Source organism: Colossoma macropomum, unplaced genomic scaffold (genome assembly GCF_904425465.1).
Source record: "Colossoma macropomum unplaced genomic scaffold, Colossoma_macropomum, whole genome shotgun sequence".
Classification (NCBI taxonomy): Eukaryota; Metazoa; Chordata; class Actinopteri; order Characiformes; family Serrasalmidae; genus Colossoma; species Colossoma macropomum.
This window is the reverse complement of record NW_023494784.1, coordinates 40,126,142-40,139,961: the sequence shown is the minus strand read 5'-3', so window position 1 is coordinate 40,139,961 and position 13,820 is coordinate 40,126,142. Positions and strand designations below refer to the sequence as shown.

Sequence of the window (13,820 nt, the reverse complement as noted above, 5' to 3'; positions counted from 1 at the left end):
CTAGATGGTGGCTAACCCAAACTGTGGGCTCCATCTTTAGTGTCTTTTCTGTACAATAGCAGGGCAGAGCTACAAGGAGGGTTTTTTAGTAGTTTACAATAAAATTTTGTTTTGATGCCCTGTCTGGGATGTTATAAACTGTTTATTGCTTGAACGATCTGCTGTATTATATGTGTATGTATTTATGTGTAACACTGTTCAGAATTATACGTTATACAACAATATTATAATATGTATGTCATCTGTGTGATCTGCGTATGTTTAATGTGAGCTGTATCTAGGAGGACAATGCGAGGATATTGTGAACAGTTATTCAGTTATGTGAACCTATTATGTGTAGGTTAAGAACAGCTATTGTTTCTGTACCTTATTTGGCAATGGTCCAGGCAACAATGTGCCTGAACCAGCCTATATAAACGCCCTTTTTCTATGTTCAGTGGGTCAGCATGATGTCTGTGAACTGTGCAAAATAAATAAATAAAGATCAATACTATAGTTGCAAGGCTGGTCTCCTGGTCCTGGTTCTGATTTTGAATGAGGGGTCTAAAAATTCTGCATGCTTTAGCTTTAACCTATGTTTAATATTGGTTGTATTAAGATTAACTGTAGTTCAGGAAAATAAAACAAAAATAGTTTAATTTTATTGAAAGTCTTGAATTCTTCTTTACATGAGCTGAGGTAAAGTGTGTTCTTACTGCATGCAAAACATTGTACAATATGCACTTTTATCACATACAGTTTTTTGCATTTTTAAAATATTTTACTGATTTTCAACATTCAATGACAGCACAAGCTGAAACTGCATGTATTTCCACATCTCTTCATTGTGAATGAGTTCCATGCATTTTATCCTATTGAATCAACTGTATGAAGAGTTTAGTAAACATAAAAGCTACCTAATGGAAGATACCTGCACATGGTTTTCAAAATGCATGCATAAGCATTGAATAACATGCTTATAAATACTTGAGTATTTATGAACAGATTATTCCAGTAATGGCAAGATGATATAAGATGTTTTATAAAATAAAAGGCATTTGAATTGATATAATATTAACACACATTAGTATTAGTAACAAACATTTGTTTCATTTATATCATGGTTATAAAGCATCATTCTCAAGTAATGGAACTTATAAAGGCAGAAGCCTAGTTTCCATACCATACATCAGTTCTGTATATTTCTATTTGATTTAAATTACAAAAGAACAATTGGTAACAGTGAATAATAACAGACCTTAATAAACCAAAACAACCCTTAGCTAATATTTTGTTAATTGATGATAAATAATTATACAATAAGTAAAGATAGAATTATATAAATGATATCATATTATATTGTTTATGTATACCATTAAAGAATTGTACTATTTGGATTATTAACAATTTTCTGGCATACAAATAATCAGTAATTATTTTGAATTGTAGAAATCATAGCGTATGAATTACGATTTGTAATAATAAATTAGCTGTTTATATTCACTAATTGTAACTACAAAATTATAACTTTAAAATCATAGATCAACAAACAGCATCAAATGAGCTTTTATTTAGTCTCATAACAATAACAATAACTTTCATGAATGTCCTGTTGTTATTTACTATGTTGCTACTTTGTGATGCATAAACATTTCTTCAATGGCAAATGAATGGTTAATGTGTACTTTTATAAATGCTAATAATCATTAATTCAGACCCTGTTATAAAAGTGCTACTGTATTATGTATTTATAAGGATGTATTGTATTATTTGGTACTTTCAAAATAATACATTTCTGAAAGAAACTTCCATAGTGCTTTCAGTTTTTGTATGCAACCAAGTAAACGGTCAATAATTTAAATGGTAGCACTGATGACTACAAGTAATAATTATATAGTCATTATCTATCAGTAACAAATTGTTTACTCAGCCACTGCCTTATAAGTTGATGCTTTATAACATTGTAATAAATGGAACATGAGCGCAAAATATTCAGTGCTTATTTATGTGTTATGTAGTCCTTATGTAGGGAACGTTCAATTATAGTTTTATAAAGATTTTCAATATTTACCAAATAATTTATAAGAGACTAATAAAGCATTATGCAAATTACTTTGTTGAGTTTGTTCACTTGATTTATATAAGCTGAACAAAATAATAAATACATATGTTCAAGTCTTTTGGAAACAATGAGAAGAGCTTTCCTTAATGCTGTACCAAAATGAAAATTTCTGACTGCGCAAGTCACTTCAGTGTGCATCATTTAGAGAAAAAAACAGCCATTAACAAACACCAGCAGGATCTAACAGACACATTTGTTTGCAGTGACAACTTTTAGAACTATAGGTTAAAAACCTAATTTCCAAAAGACAAAGAGATACTGTTTGCTTATGTGATATATATATATATATATATATATATATATATATATATATATATAGATGTAAAGAGAATGTTTTTGATCATTTTTTCTCATTTGCATTGCCATTCTTCTGTTGTGTGAATGCACATTAACAATATATTTGTTTGACTTACATATGGTAAAATATGCTCATTGTGACATGCAAATATTGAGACACCTTCCAGTTGTAAAGCCCAAGGTGTATAAACTTGATGTGAATATGTGCACTAAAAGTAGATTGAATAACAACACAATAGTGTCTGAACTTCTTTCCCCTCACAGTAAATATTTAGTAACTGCTAAACTCAATGCAAAAACTAGAAACAGGACATTTCCTGAAAAAATGCAGAGTGACTGCAAAGGTGTTAATAAGTGGTTGCTGTGGTATCCCCGGTGGTTGTCAAGGTGTTGCCAGATGGTTGCTATGGTATCCCAGGTGGTTGCTAGGGTGTTGCTAATGGATTGTATTGACATGACAAGTTGGGCGCACAAACTTTTGCACCCCATTCATTCCTATGGGAAAAAAAAAAAAATGTTATTTAACGATGATTGTATGAAAAACATACATGCAATTAAAAAAGATTTATACGAGCACACCATTCCCAATCAGACGGAATATTCCAGAGTTAGAACAGTGTCAATATCTTGAAAACTGTGAGACAGGTTACTGGACACATATCTGACAGAAAGAAAACAAGAAGAAGAAGAAGAAGAATATACCATCGGTCAACAATGCTGCTGCACAATACTGGACAATGCATTGCAATGTGCCATCACTAACTAGTTTGACTGGTGCAGTCCATTTTGATTTGGTCATTTGTAAACCTCAGCAGACATTTAAACTCATGTACAGCTGGTGCAACTTGCCACTGAGGAGTGGCATTCCAAAGTCTGTGTGGCCCAGCACTAAATGATCTGTAATAAACCTGCTAAACCTGCTACAGTTCCATATCTGATACTGCAGCATGACATAAGCAGAAACTAGACAACAGCCACAGAATGCAACAGACAATGGAGGGAAGCATGCTAACACAGACGTTAGAGACGCTTTCAGTCCCAGTCAATTCCTAAGAAATTATTTCTTCACAAACACAGTGCATTGTAAACAATTCCTTCCTGCATAACTACAAATATTTATTTTGCTTTGTACGATTTTGTGTTAAACTATGCAAATAAAGAGAAATTCTGTATTAAAAGCTGTGGAAATATGTTGTATTTGGTCTCATCCATTGGAAATCAAAATATGATTCTTTTCGTCTGTTACTTCCTAATCATTTTGGTGGTCATTCAGATGGTCAGGCCATCTTTTCAGATCCTGAAGTCCTAACCAAATGGAAGGATTTGCTTGGCTTGACTTGACAGTTTTACACTCAGCATTTCAATATATTTAACCCAAATAAAACTTTACAATACATGTAGAGTTTGAAAAATTATATGAACTAAATATTCGACATAACTTTCAGTCCACAGAAATCATTAGACCATCTCTCTAACCTGAGTATGATATTTTTCTGCAATTATTTGTGCAGTTTTCATTTCTTTGATGATTCTAACATATTGGAAAAAATAATCACAGGCCAAGATATATATTTTATTGTTTTTTCCAATGTGTTAAATTCAGTAAATAAGCAGTAATAGTGCATTAAAACATGCAGTAGTGTATATCTGTGGACATATTACCTTATTTACACACAGAAAATCAACAAAATATGTAATTTGGCCAGAGGTTCCGAAACATCTGCATACAATTGTATCTTAATATTTAAGATGAAATGTAGCACATAATCAATTGATCAGTGAAGTCCAGCCTCCATTGACTACGCAAGAATGACTGATGTCCATGCATTTCTATGCAGTGAGAGAGAATTCTTCATAGAGAGCTTCAAAGCACTGTTTACTACAATTAAGTTGCACATCTTAAGTTTGGTGTAAATCTGTATTAACTGTGTTGAACAAAAACAAAAGAATGAAAAAACATTAACACCCCATTCCCCTCCCCTTCATTCTCCTCCCAGAGTTAAAAGTGAAACTATAATGACAGTTTGTATATATAGACAGCAAGAGCTTCACACCCAAAATATCACAGAGAAAGAGACACAGACCTCAGGTAAGTTAAGCTGCTGTTGGAGATCTTAAGATTAAAGAGTTCAAATGTGAGTTACTATAACAGCATACTTACTGTGTTAGTCATGGCTAAACCTGCCACACTTCCAAACCTCATAATGTAGTTTTAGGTAATTCTGCATTCATCATCAATGTTCTAATTTTTTGTGGATTTACTTTGTGTTATGCATTATTGTTTCATCTAATTATGATTCAGTTGTTTTGACAAATGACCTTCTCTGTTCTGTCTGGTACAACATAGGATTCATGGTTGGCTACAAAGTCAAGCGGGCAGAAACACAGTCTCAAAGCATAATGCTGCCACCACCATACTTTACATTTCGTGACTATTATTAATCTTTTTTCTGTTTTTTGTCAGAATGTTATATGAAATCTAACATGTTTGTCCACAAAAAAGAAACAAAAAGGTACAGTGGTGAAAGCATTATGGCTTCAGGCTATGTTTCTGCTTCAAGGCCAGGCCAGCTTGCAACCTTGTCATCGTAGTCAACAACGGATTGTGTGCCAGACAGAACTTAAAAAAAAATGTGAGGCATATAAATAAATAAATTAATTAATTAATGAATAAATGTCAGAAGTGGCAATAGGCCTGGATAAATTCACAATGGTTTGAAATTTTCTCCATTTGTAGATCTTTTGCATGGTACAGGGACTGTCTAAGCATAAACTTGGCCTATAAAACTATTTTTCTTCTAGGGGCCTTATCAGATTCTTTATATGCTAAGTTTTACTACACAGGTAAATTGCAGCTCTGGTGATTTAAAATGAGTACAAAATGGCTTTATCATTTTTAACCAGTGGTAAATCTATGGGGCCAAATAAATAAGTAAATAAATAAATAAATGAGTAAATAAATAAATATTGTTTTTACTTCAATATGTATTACTCATTACTTTTAATTGATTAGTTTTATAATTACTGATGATTTGGGGGTCAAATACCCACACATGTGGATAGAAATGGAAAAAATAAAGAACCTAACAGTTAAGCAAAACTGGTAAGTGAAACACAAATGTTAAAGACACTCTAAGAGACTCTCTGTTCCAATTATATAAAAGAAAAGCCTTTTAATTTGGACAGATAGACTGACAATATACAAGCTAGTTCAGTTTTCCACATTGTTATTATTGAGAGCACTTTTTTCAAGTACCCAACGTGATAATAACCACAATATCATATAATGTGAACCTTCAGTCGAGTTTTGCAAATCTGCAAGTGACCATGTTGAATGATGAATTCAGAGGTGATCAGAGTTCCTTGAACTTGTCCCACTTTATATTGTGTGACTAATAACTGTGTAGTTACAAATGAATAACATATGCAACATCACTATAACTACTGATGATTGAGACAATGTTACAAAGGGATTATAGAAATACAGCCTATGTAAGTACATGTGTTTATCAACTTCAGTTTTGCCTCATATAATTACACAAGTGTATCTCTTTGATACACTACAGATCAGAGGTCTTTTCCAACAGTTAAAGGTATGTTTTGCATAATATATCATTGATGTTTTACAGAATTACTGTGGAATAACTGTGTTGTAAGAGTGGTAATATAGACATTGCTTTGGGGGTAATATAATGTAACACATTTAATTAATGTCATAAAAGTTACATGTTAAGATAAGGGGTCGTCTGCGGTACTGTCACATTACAGAATGGTTTAAAGCTGAAACAGGTTTCAATGTCACAGCACTAGCAACATAAATGCTAGCTAAATGTTAGGAAACCTGGCAGATACAGTGTAAGTTATATCTTAATGTAAGTTATTACATACTTCCCTTTGCTGCTGAAAAAAAACCTCCTAAAATGCTGTTCCAGTCTGATTACAAATGCAATTATATTTATGTTATTACCCTTTTGTAATCAAATGAGAGAGAATAGACTGTTGCTCCATTATTACAAAATACCTATACACCAACTACACAGGAACTGTCCACTTATTGTAAAGTGTAAGTTTAACACTGCACTACAGGAAACTTCCTGTGTAGTTGTTATAAAGGTACAGTGTAATTACAGAATAGTTTTTATCAATCTGATGTGATTAGGTTACCTTGTTACAACACAGTTATTACACAGTAATTCTATAAAACATAAATGTAATATTATGTAAAACATACTTCCTTGAACTGTAGACTTCTGATCTGTAGTTTAAAAAAATATATACTTGTGGAATTACATAGACTGTTCTTCTCTAATCCATCAGTAACATTGGCTAAATCATCAATAGTTACAGTGCTGTTATGTATATTATTTATTGTAACTACACAGTTATTAGAGACACTTAATATAAAGTGGGACCCCTGAACTCATACTCCAGTAAAACTGTTACTTCGATTAATTATTACACTATAAAGTCTATTTTTTATAAATATTTGTATCCATGTTTATAATGCCTTATGAGTACATTACAATATGTTTTGAATGTGTTTTTGAAGCTTATAGACATGGCATTCATAGAAAGTGTTAATAGTGAATCTAACAACATATATATATATTTGTTTTCAGTTTCACAGATTCAAACATGGGATTGTTTCCAGCGAAACCTGGTGAGTTTAAATTATCCAAATCAAACTTGCTTGGGTAACATTCTGTTGGAAGACAGCATTTATTAGGCTACATGACACCTTCATACATTATGACAATTGACATAAGCCTGTAGAGACATTTATCAAGTCTTATTCCAACAGTCATCACTTGTCGTAAATAACACTACACTATTTAAAATGAAAGTCAGTTTAAAATTATACAGTGACTGATTACAGTGTTTCTTGAGTTGACTCAACTTGAAGACACTACAGTTCACACAACTCAAGCTTCTAAGCTTAGTAAAAATTCTTCTAACTTTCATTTTTTAGTTTTTCACCTTAGTTATGTAAACAATACAGAAAATATTTTTTTTATTAAATTTTCCCACAAGCTGGGACTCCATCACACAGTCACACCAGACATTTTCTTTCTCATGGTATCACTGGGGTTCAAACCCACAACCTCCTGTTGGGAGTGAAAGCTTGGTCCATTGCACCACTCACAAGAATCAGTTACATTAGAAGTTTAAGTTGAGATGACTACATGGTGAACCTTTGTTCATTTTTATAAGTACAGTAAGTCATTCAGTGTCCTAAACAACACTGATGAGTCTGCACACCCTTAGTGAAGAACTGGATGCGTTTTGAGGGGCTGAGAGAAGTTTTAGGAACGTATATACAGAAAAGATTTGGGTGACAGTCTTGTAGCTCAAGCACTAATATAAAGAACCAAAATTTGAACACCCAACATGTCTTGGTGGTTTGGCAAGATCCAAGGTGAGTGAAAAATTGTGGAAATTTGATTACTTGCAGAACAATTGCTTTAATACAGTAGTTTCACTACTGGTAGTTGCCAAATGCACTAATATTCAGTGGATATGGACATATATGTAGATAAGCATTCCCTGTTTTCTCTATTAATCTCATCCTCCTGTTTTTAACAGAATTTGTCTCTGTTTTGGCTCATAATCAAGTGAGAGAAAGACAAGATGTTACTCTTCGCTGTGAGTCAAACACAGAGGAAGTAACAGCAAAGTGGGAGAAGAACGGACATCGCTTGGCATGTGTGGAGGGCAAACATACCATCGGACAAAGTGGTACGACATTTGTCCTGATAATCAGGAGCGCTGCAGAGTAAGATGAAGGGAAGTACACATTAACCCTGACGAATAAGTCTGGTAGTGCCTCATGCTCTGCCATGGTCATTGTTGGTATGTATGAATTCTGCACTCAACTGACTAAGAGCTTTATTTATTTATATGCTGAAATCTAGAAATTCAGATTCATAGGAAAAAGAAAAAAAAAAGAAGAAAATATAGTCACACACAGATACACACAAATCTTCTAAACTGCTTATCCTTCTGGGTCGCAGTGAGGTGCTGGAGCCAGAAAATATAGTCAGATCCATAAAAATTTAAATGTCAGCAAAGTATTTTTTTTCGAGCTGTCTATCACAGCACACTGAAGGTTAAATTAGATATTGAAAATTAGCAGACATTCAGCTGTACTTCAATATGTACAGCCAAATTTGGTGCACAGTTTGAGAATTACAACCAAACCTCCCCCCAAAAGTAATAATACAAAATTACATAATCATAAACTAAATTGCTATTTTTAATACTTAGTAGCAAATCCTTTGTAGTCAATAAGTGCCTGCAGTCTGGAACCCATAAACATCACCAGGTGCTGGGTTTGTACCCTGGTGAGACTTTACTGCAGTTTGTCTTCAGTTCTTGGTTGTTCTTGTGATGTATTACCTTCAGTTTTGCCTTCAGTAAATGAAATGCATGCATGATTGGATTTAGGTCAGGTGCATTTTCTGGTGAAATGTTTTGACGCTGATGTGATCTCCTTTTGAGAGTTCATAATCTGGCCAACTATTATGAATGTGTTTTTTCTTTAGCAGGGAAAGATTCTTCTGTCATCCACCATAATTGTTTTCCATGGTTTTCTGGGCCTTTTGCTGTTCATTTTTTTTAAGTATGTACAAACTAGTTAAGCCTAATGTTTTTGCTATGTGTCTGATGGGGTCTATGTATGAAAATGGTTGGAATTTCTACACTATTCACCTGATTTAGATGTAAATACCCTCAAATTGTGCTAGCTATCCCCATTACAAGTGGTCGCGTCCCGGGAGGGGCACCTAACACAGCTAGAGCTACCCCACGCCATAGCCTTGGAGCCTTTCAAGTGAACAGGCGAAGATTTTATGTAGGGGTTGTTGTAAGGTTAACATTTGCCTAATTAACGATAAGTGTCTGGCCTGTGAGGTTCATTGCATTCTTTCACAGTGAAACAGTGAATAAAGTTCATTGGTAAAACAGCATTAAATACGATTACTGGTATTATTTTGTCTCGTACATCCATTCGCCAGGGTGTTAATTATCTCCTCACTGTTCAGGATTACTGCCACTAGATTCCATGCTGACTCAGTCATAGCGACGCACTGCCTGCATCTGTACAGAATCTCACACATCCAAAACACAAAAACGCTAGTGCCTTGATGATGTCAAATTTCATTCCACATATACATATTTTTCATTCGTTTTATATATATATATATATATATATATATATATATATATATATATATATATATATATATATACACAATTAAACTATTAGTAATGGATAGTAATGGATACTAAGCTCAAATATTACTATTGTTTATGACCATTTGCATGTTATTGCCATAGCAACACAGAGCTGAGGTCAATTCCACTGAATCATAGGATAACTTTGGTTATAGCTGGTAATTACTGGTTGTAATGTGAGAGGTTCATCATGAAGGTTATGTGGAAAAATATTGCTGAGTAGTATATTGCAGTACACAAGCTACCTGCCTTAAACTAATGCTTAATTGATTTCACCATGTATAGCCATAAGATGTCCTGTTAATTTTTATTTCTCTGCTCTCTGGTTCCATTTCTTGCAGAACTCAAGGAATGGAGGACTGTCCAGTGGAAGTAAGTCTACATTTATTCTTTAACATCATATCATGTGATCAAAGATAAGCAACAGCAACATGCTGGATAGTTCAGTACAGTCACCACGATGAATAATTAGTTGTAAAACTATAAAATGAAGCTATTTCTTGATTCTTCCACTGACATTAACAGAATCAAAAACAAGAATCGACCCATTTTCCCATTTTTCAATACAGTTTTTGAAATAAAAATTGATTGACCAAAAGATACACGGACCTGACTTGATCAGGACCTGAAGTTTTGGATTTGAGACTTGGGACTTCAATGTAGAGACTGGGGACTCACTTCTTAATTCCTTACATCAATGACTTGTTCCTATGTCTAGTACTATGAATTGATTGTTTTCTTTTTCCTACCCAGACAAGATCCAATGATCACAACCCTAAAGAACTTTAAAATTACTAATGATAAAGTCAGAGAGCTTCGCTTCCTTCTCATTGGACCAATTGGAGCAGGAAAATCCAGCACCATCAGCACCATCAAAGCCATTCTTGAAGGACATAAGTTAATCAGCTGTCTGACTGATGCAGATTTAACTTACAGTAGTTTTACAGCTAAGGTGAGTCCACTCGTGAGAAACATTTGGTAAAAATTGTATATTCCAAATTTTAACAATATGTCTTAAAAACTGGTTGGTGTGATTAAGTTGAATTGATTTGGTTATGAATAGCTTATATGAATAAATTGTTTTCTTAGATAAAGTTTATATGAAGAGTATGTAGACAACAGTCAACTTGTCCAAACATCTGGTCCATAGTATCTTATTGAATTAATAAAGTTGCGCCATTATATAAGATGAAAGGTTGTAAGACTGCTGCTAAGGCTGGATAAGATTAACTTGGCTAAATTTACTGGAATTCAGTGGGAGTCAGAAAGGTACTAAAACTTGATATGTTTAATGAGTGGTGAGCACAAAAAAGGTGTCAAGGTAGGCAGACCAGCCAGACGCAAACAGAAGTAAAACAATAAGCGGGTTTTATTTACAAAGGGTGTATCCAAAGGAGTAGTCAAAAAACAAGGCCAGGTCAGAACTGTGAGGGCAATAAACAGGTACAAGGGGAACCAGAGAGCAGAGAAATAACCATGTGAGGATTAAATGCCCAAGTAACAAACAATACAAATCCAAAGTCCGATAGAGAATCCAAAAGAACAGTAGAGGGACCAAAAAAGGGTCAAATAACACAAAACACAGAAAAAAAATATTTGGTATGCAAAAGACAAGCCTAATGGCAATAATTCACACAGAGGGATAATTCACACTGCCAGTTATAGTTGAACACAACAAGCTTAATTATTATACTGTAATTACTTATTTCCATGTATTTTATTCTCATCCTCATTCTCTTGTTGATATCACAGATTCTTTATCTGGTGGACCAGGCCTGTAGACCCTCTTACAGGGGGTTGTTTCTGAACTTTTTCACATTTGCATGTCTGAATAAGATGTGAAATTCATGATTAGATATTTTACCATGGCTGCTACTGAACATAAACCAAACTGAATAACATGTAGAATCAGCCATTTTTAAAAGTGTGGCTAACATCTAATAAAGTGATCAAGTGAACAAATTTAGGTATTGAGAAATGATGGGATAATTATGGAACTCTCTGAATATGAAGGCATTTATTTGGCCCCTAAACTTAAAACAAGAATTTAGTTTATGCCTAATATGATAATACATTTGGTCTTGTATAATTTAGATGATTGTGAAGGAGCTTCTTTTTTTTTATTTTAGATAGATTCTCTAAAATCAAACATGCTGTGAATCAGCTCTCTGGCCATTTATTTAAAAAAATTAATCATTATTATTTCCAGTACCAGAAGTACACTGTTGGAACTTTACCTTTCGCTGTTTGTGATACGATGGGTATTGACGAGATGCAATTGAGTGGAGTACACACTGATGACATCATCAGTGCTTTAAAGGGCCACGTGCCAAACAACTATGAAGTAAGAACACACACACACACACACACACACACACACACACACACACACACACACACACACACACACCAACAACAACAACAACAACACACAAACAAAAACATAAACAGACAAATAAAAATATTGTTTGTGTATACATAAAAATAATCAATCCTAGCCTGGTGATGTTTCAGTAAAATATTTGTTGATTTTTCTCTTGTTTAGTTCAATTGTGAAATTCCACTGAGTGAAGACAATAGATATTACATCAGTGATCCCACTCTGAATGATCAGATTCACTGTCTAGTGAGTGTTATCCCAGCAGACAAAGTTAACTCTATGGATGATAAAGTCATCCAGAAAATGAAGACCATGAGAGCAGAAGCTGGTAAATTAGGTGAGTTCACTCTTATATCTGTCATTTCATTCAACAAGTAGAACAAGTGAAGAAAGTATGAGAGATAAAAAAATATTTGGTCCAAATACCAATCTATAACTAAACCATTTAAAACCACATGTTTGAGTGCAGGGGGTCTTTACTTAGCAAACAAGCCTTCACTGGCCCAATAGCTTCACTAGTAACCATCAACAGGTCACCTGCACAGGGCCCATAATAATTTGCCATTGGTTGGCCCTTCAATGTTGGCCCTGTATAGGCAGCCTAAGTGTGGGTTTTGTGTGACATTGTTCAAGTCCAAAGCTCAGGGGGCCACATTCATAATGGTGATGCAGATGTAGTGTGGAATATTACATGCAGGATCTGAGTGGGTTTGCCCAGGTCTTCACTGTCATCAGCCCACAGTGGGCAACATTCAGAAATGGTGTTGCGGGTCAAATGCAGGATAGCCTATGTACAGCCAGTATGGGATTAGTGCGGGTTTTGTCCAAGCCAATGTTTGCTGATCGATCCTCTACTAAAGGTGTTCTGCATGAAACTCATAAACACACCAATATGAACGTTCTTCTTCTTCTTTTTTATCATATGCATGACCTGTGAGATATCCAAGCCTCTCTGCTGTCTGTGCTGCAGGAATCCCTCAGCTGGTTTTCATGACAAAAGTGGACCAGGTGTGCAGACTGACAAGGGAGGATTTGGCCAAGATCTACCAAAGCAAGAAGATCAAGGAGAAAGTGAGTTGCTTTGCTAGTTTGTATTGATATGTTCTTCCTATGTTCTCCTAGAACAACACAGACTTCTAAGGAATGGCTAATATCTGACTAAGTAATGACACTTTGTTTCCAGATGAAAGAGTGCAGCACTAGAATGGGAGTCCCTATGAACTGCATCTTCCCTCTGAAGAACTATCATGAGGAGACCAAGCAGAATGAGAAGCTAAACTGCCTGATGCTGGAGGCCTTCACACAGGCTGTGTACTTAGCTAATAATTTTGTGAAAAAGTTTTCACATCAAGACAAATGTGAAGAATGATTCTTCTTCATATAAAACGTGTAACTTATAACATGGTGAATCAGGAACCACTAAAATATCTGCAAGACATTTAATGATAGATGGATCTCATTATAACATTCATGTATTAGATCAATAGGTGGACCCATGATGTGTGTTGCCCCACCCTTCTCGACTGTAGCACCTGTTGTTATTTACTGTTGTTACTGCTGTTTCATCCATTCTCTATGGCATCTATTATTGGTCAGTTTCTGACCACAGCGTTGCTGTTGAGCAGATATCATTTGGGTGGTGGACCATTCTCAGCTGTGACATGGTACTGCGTATAGCACTGGTATGATTGCTAGGTTGAGAGTGGTCCACAGCCCAAAAATATCCAGCCAAGAGCAGCTCTGTGTCACAAACTGACCATTCATGAGGTCTAAAGGATGGCTAATCCACACTGTGGGCTATATCTACAG

The 13,820-nt window shown here is 34.7% G+C and overlaps 1 pseudogene; it reads left to right on the top strand.

Moving 5' to 3' along the window:
- The first annotated feature begins 4,477 nt into the window (after positions 1–4,477).
- Positions 4,478–13,534, top strand: LOC118810528 (annotated as a pseudogene).
- The last annotated feature ends 286 nt before the right edge of the window (positions 13,535–13,820 follow it).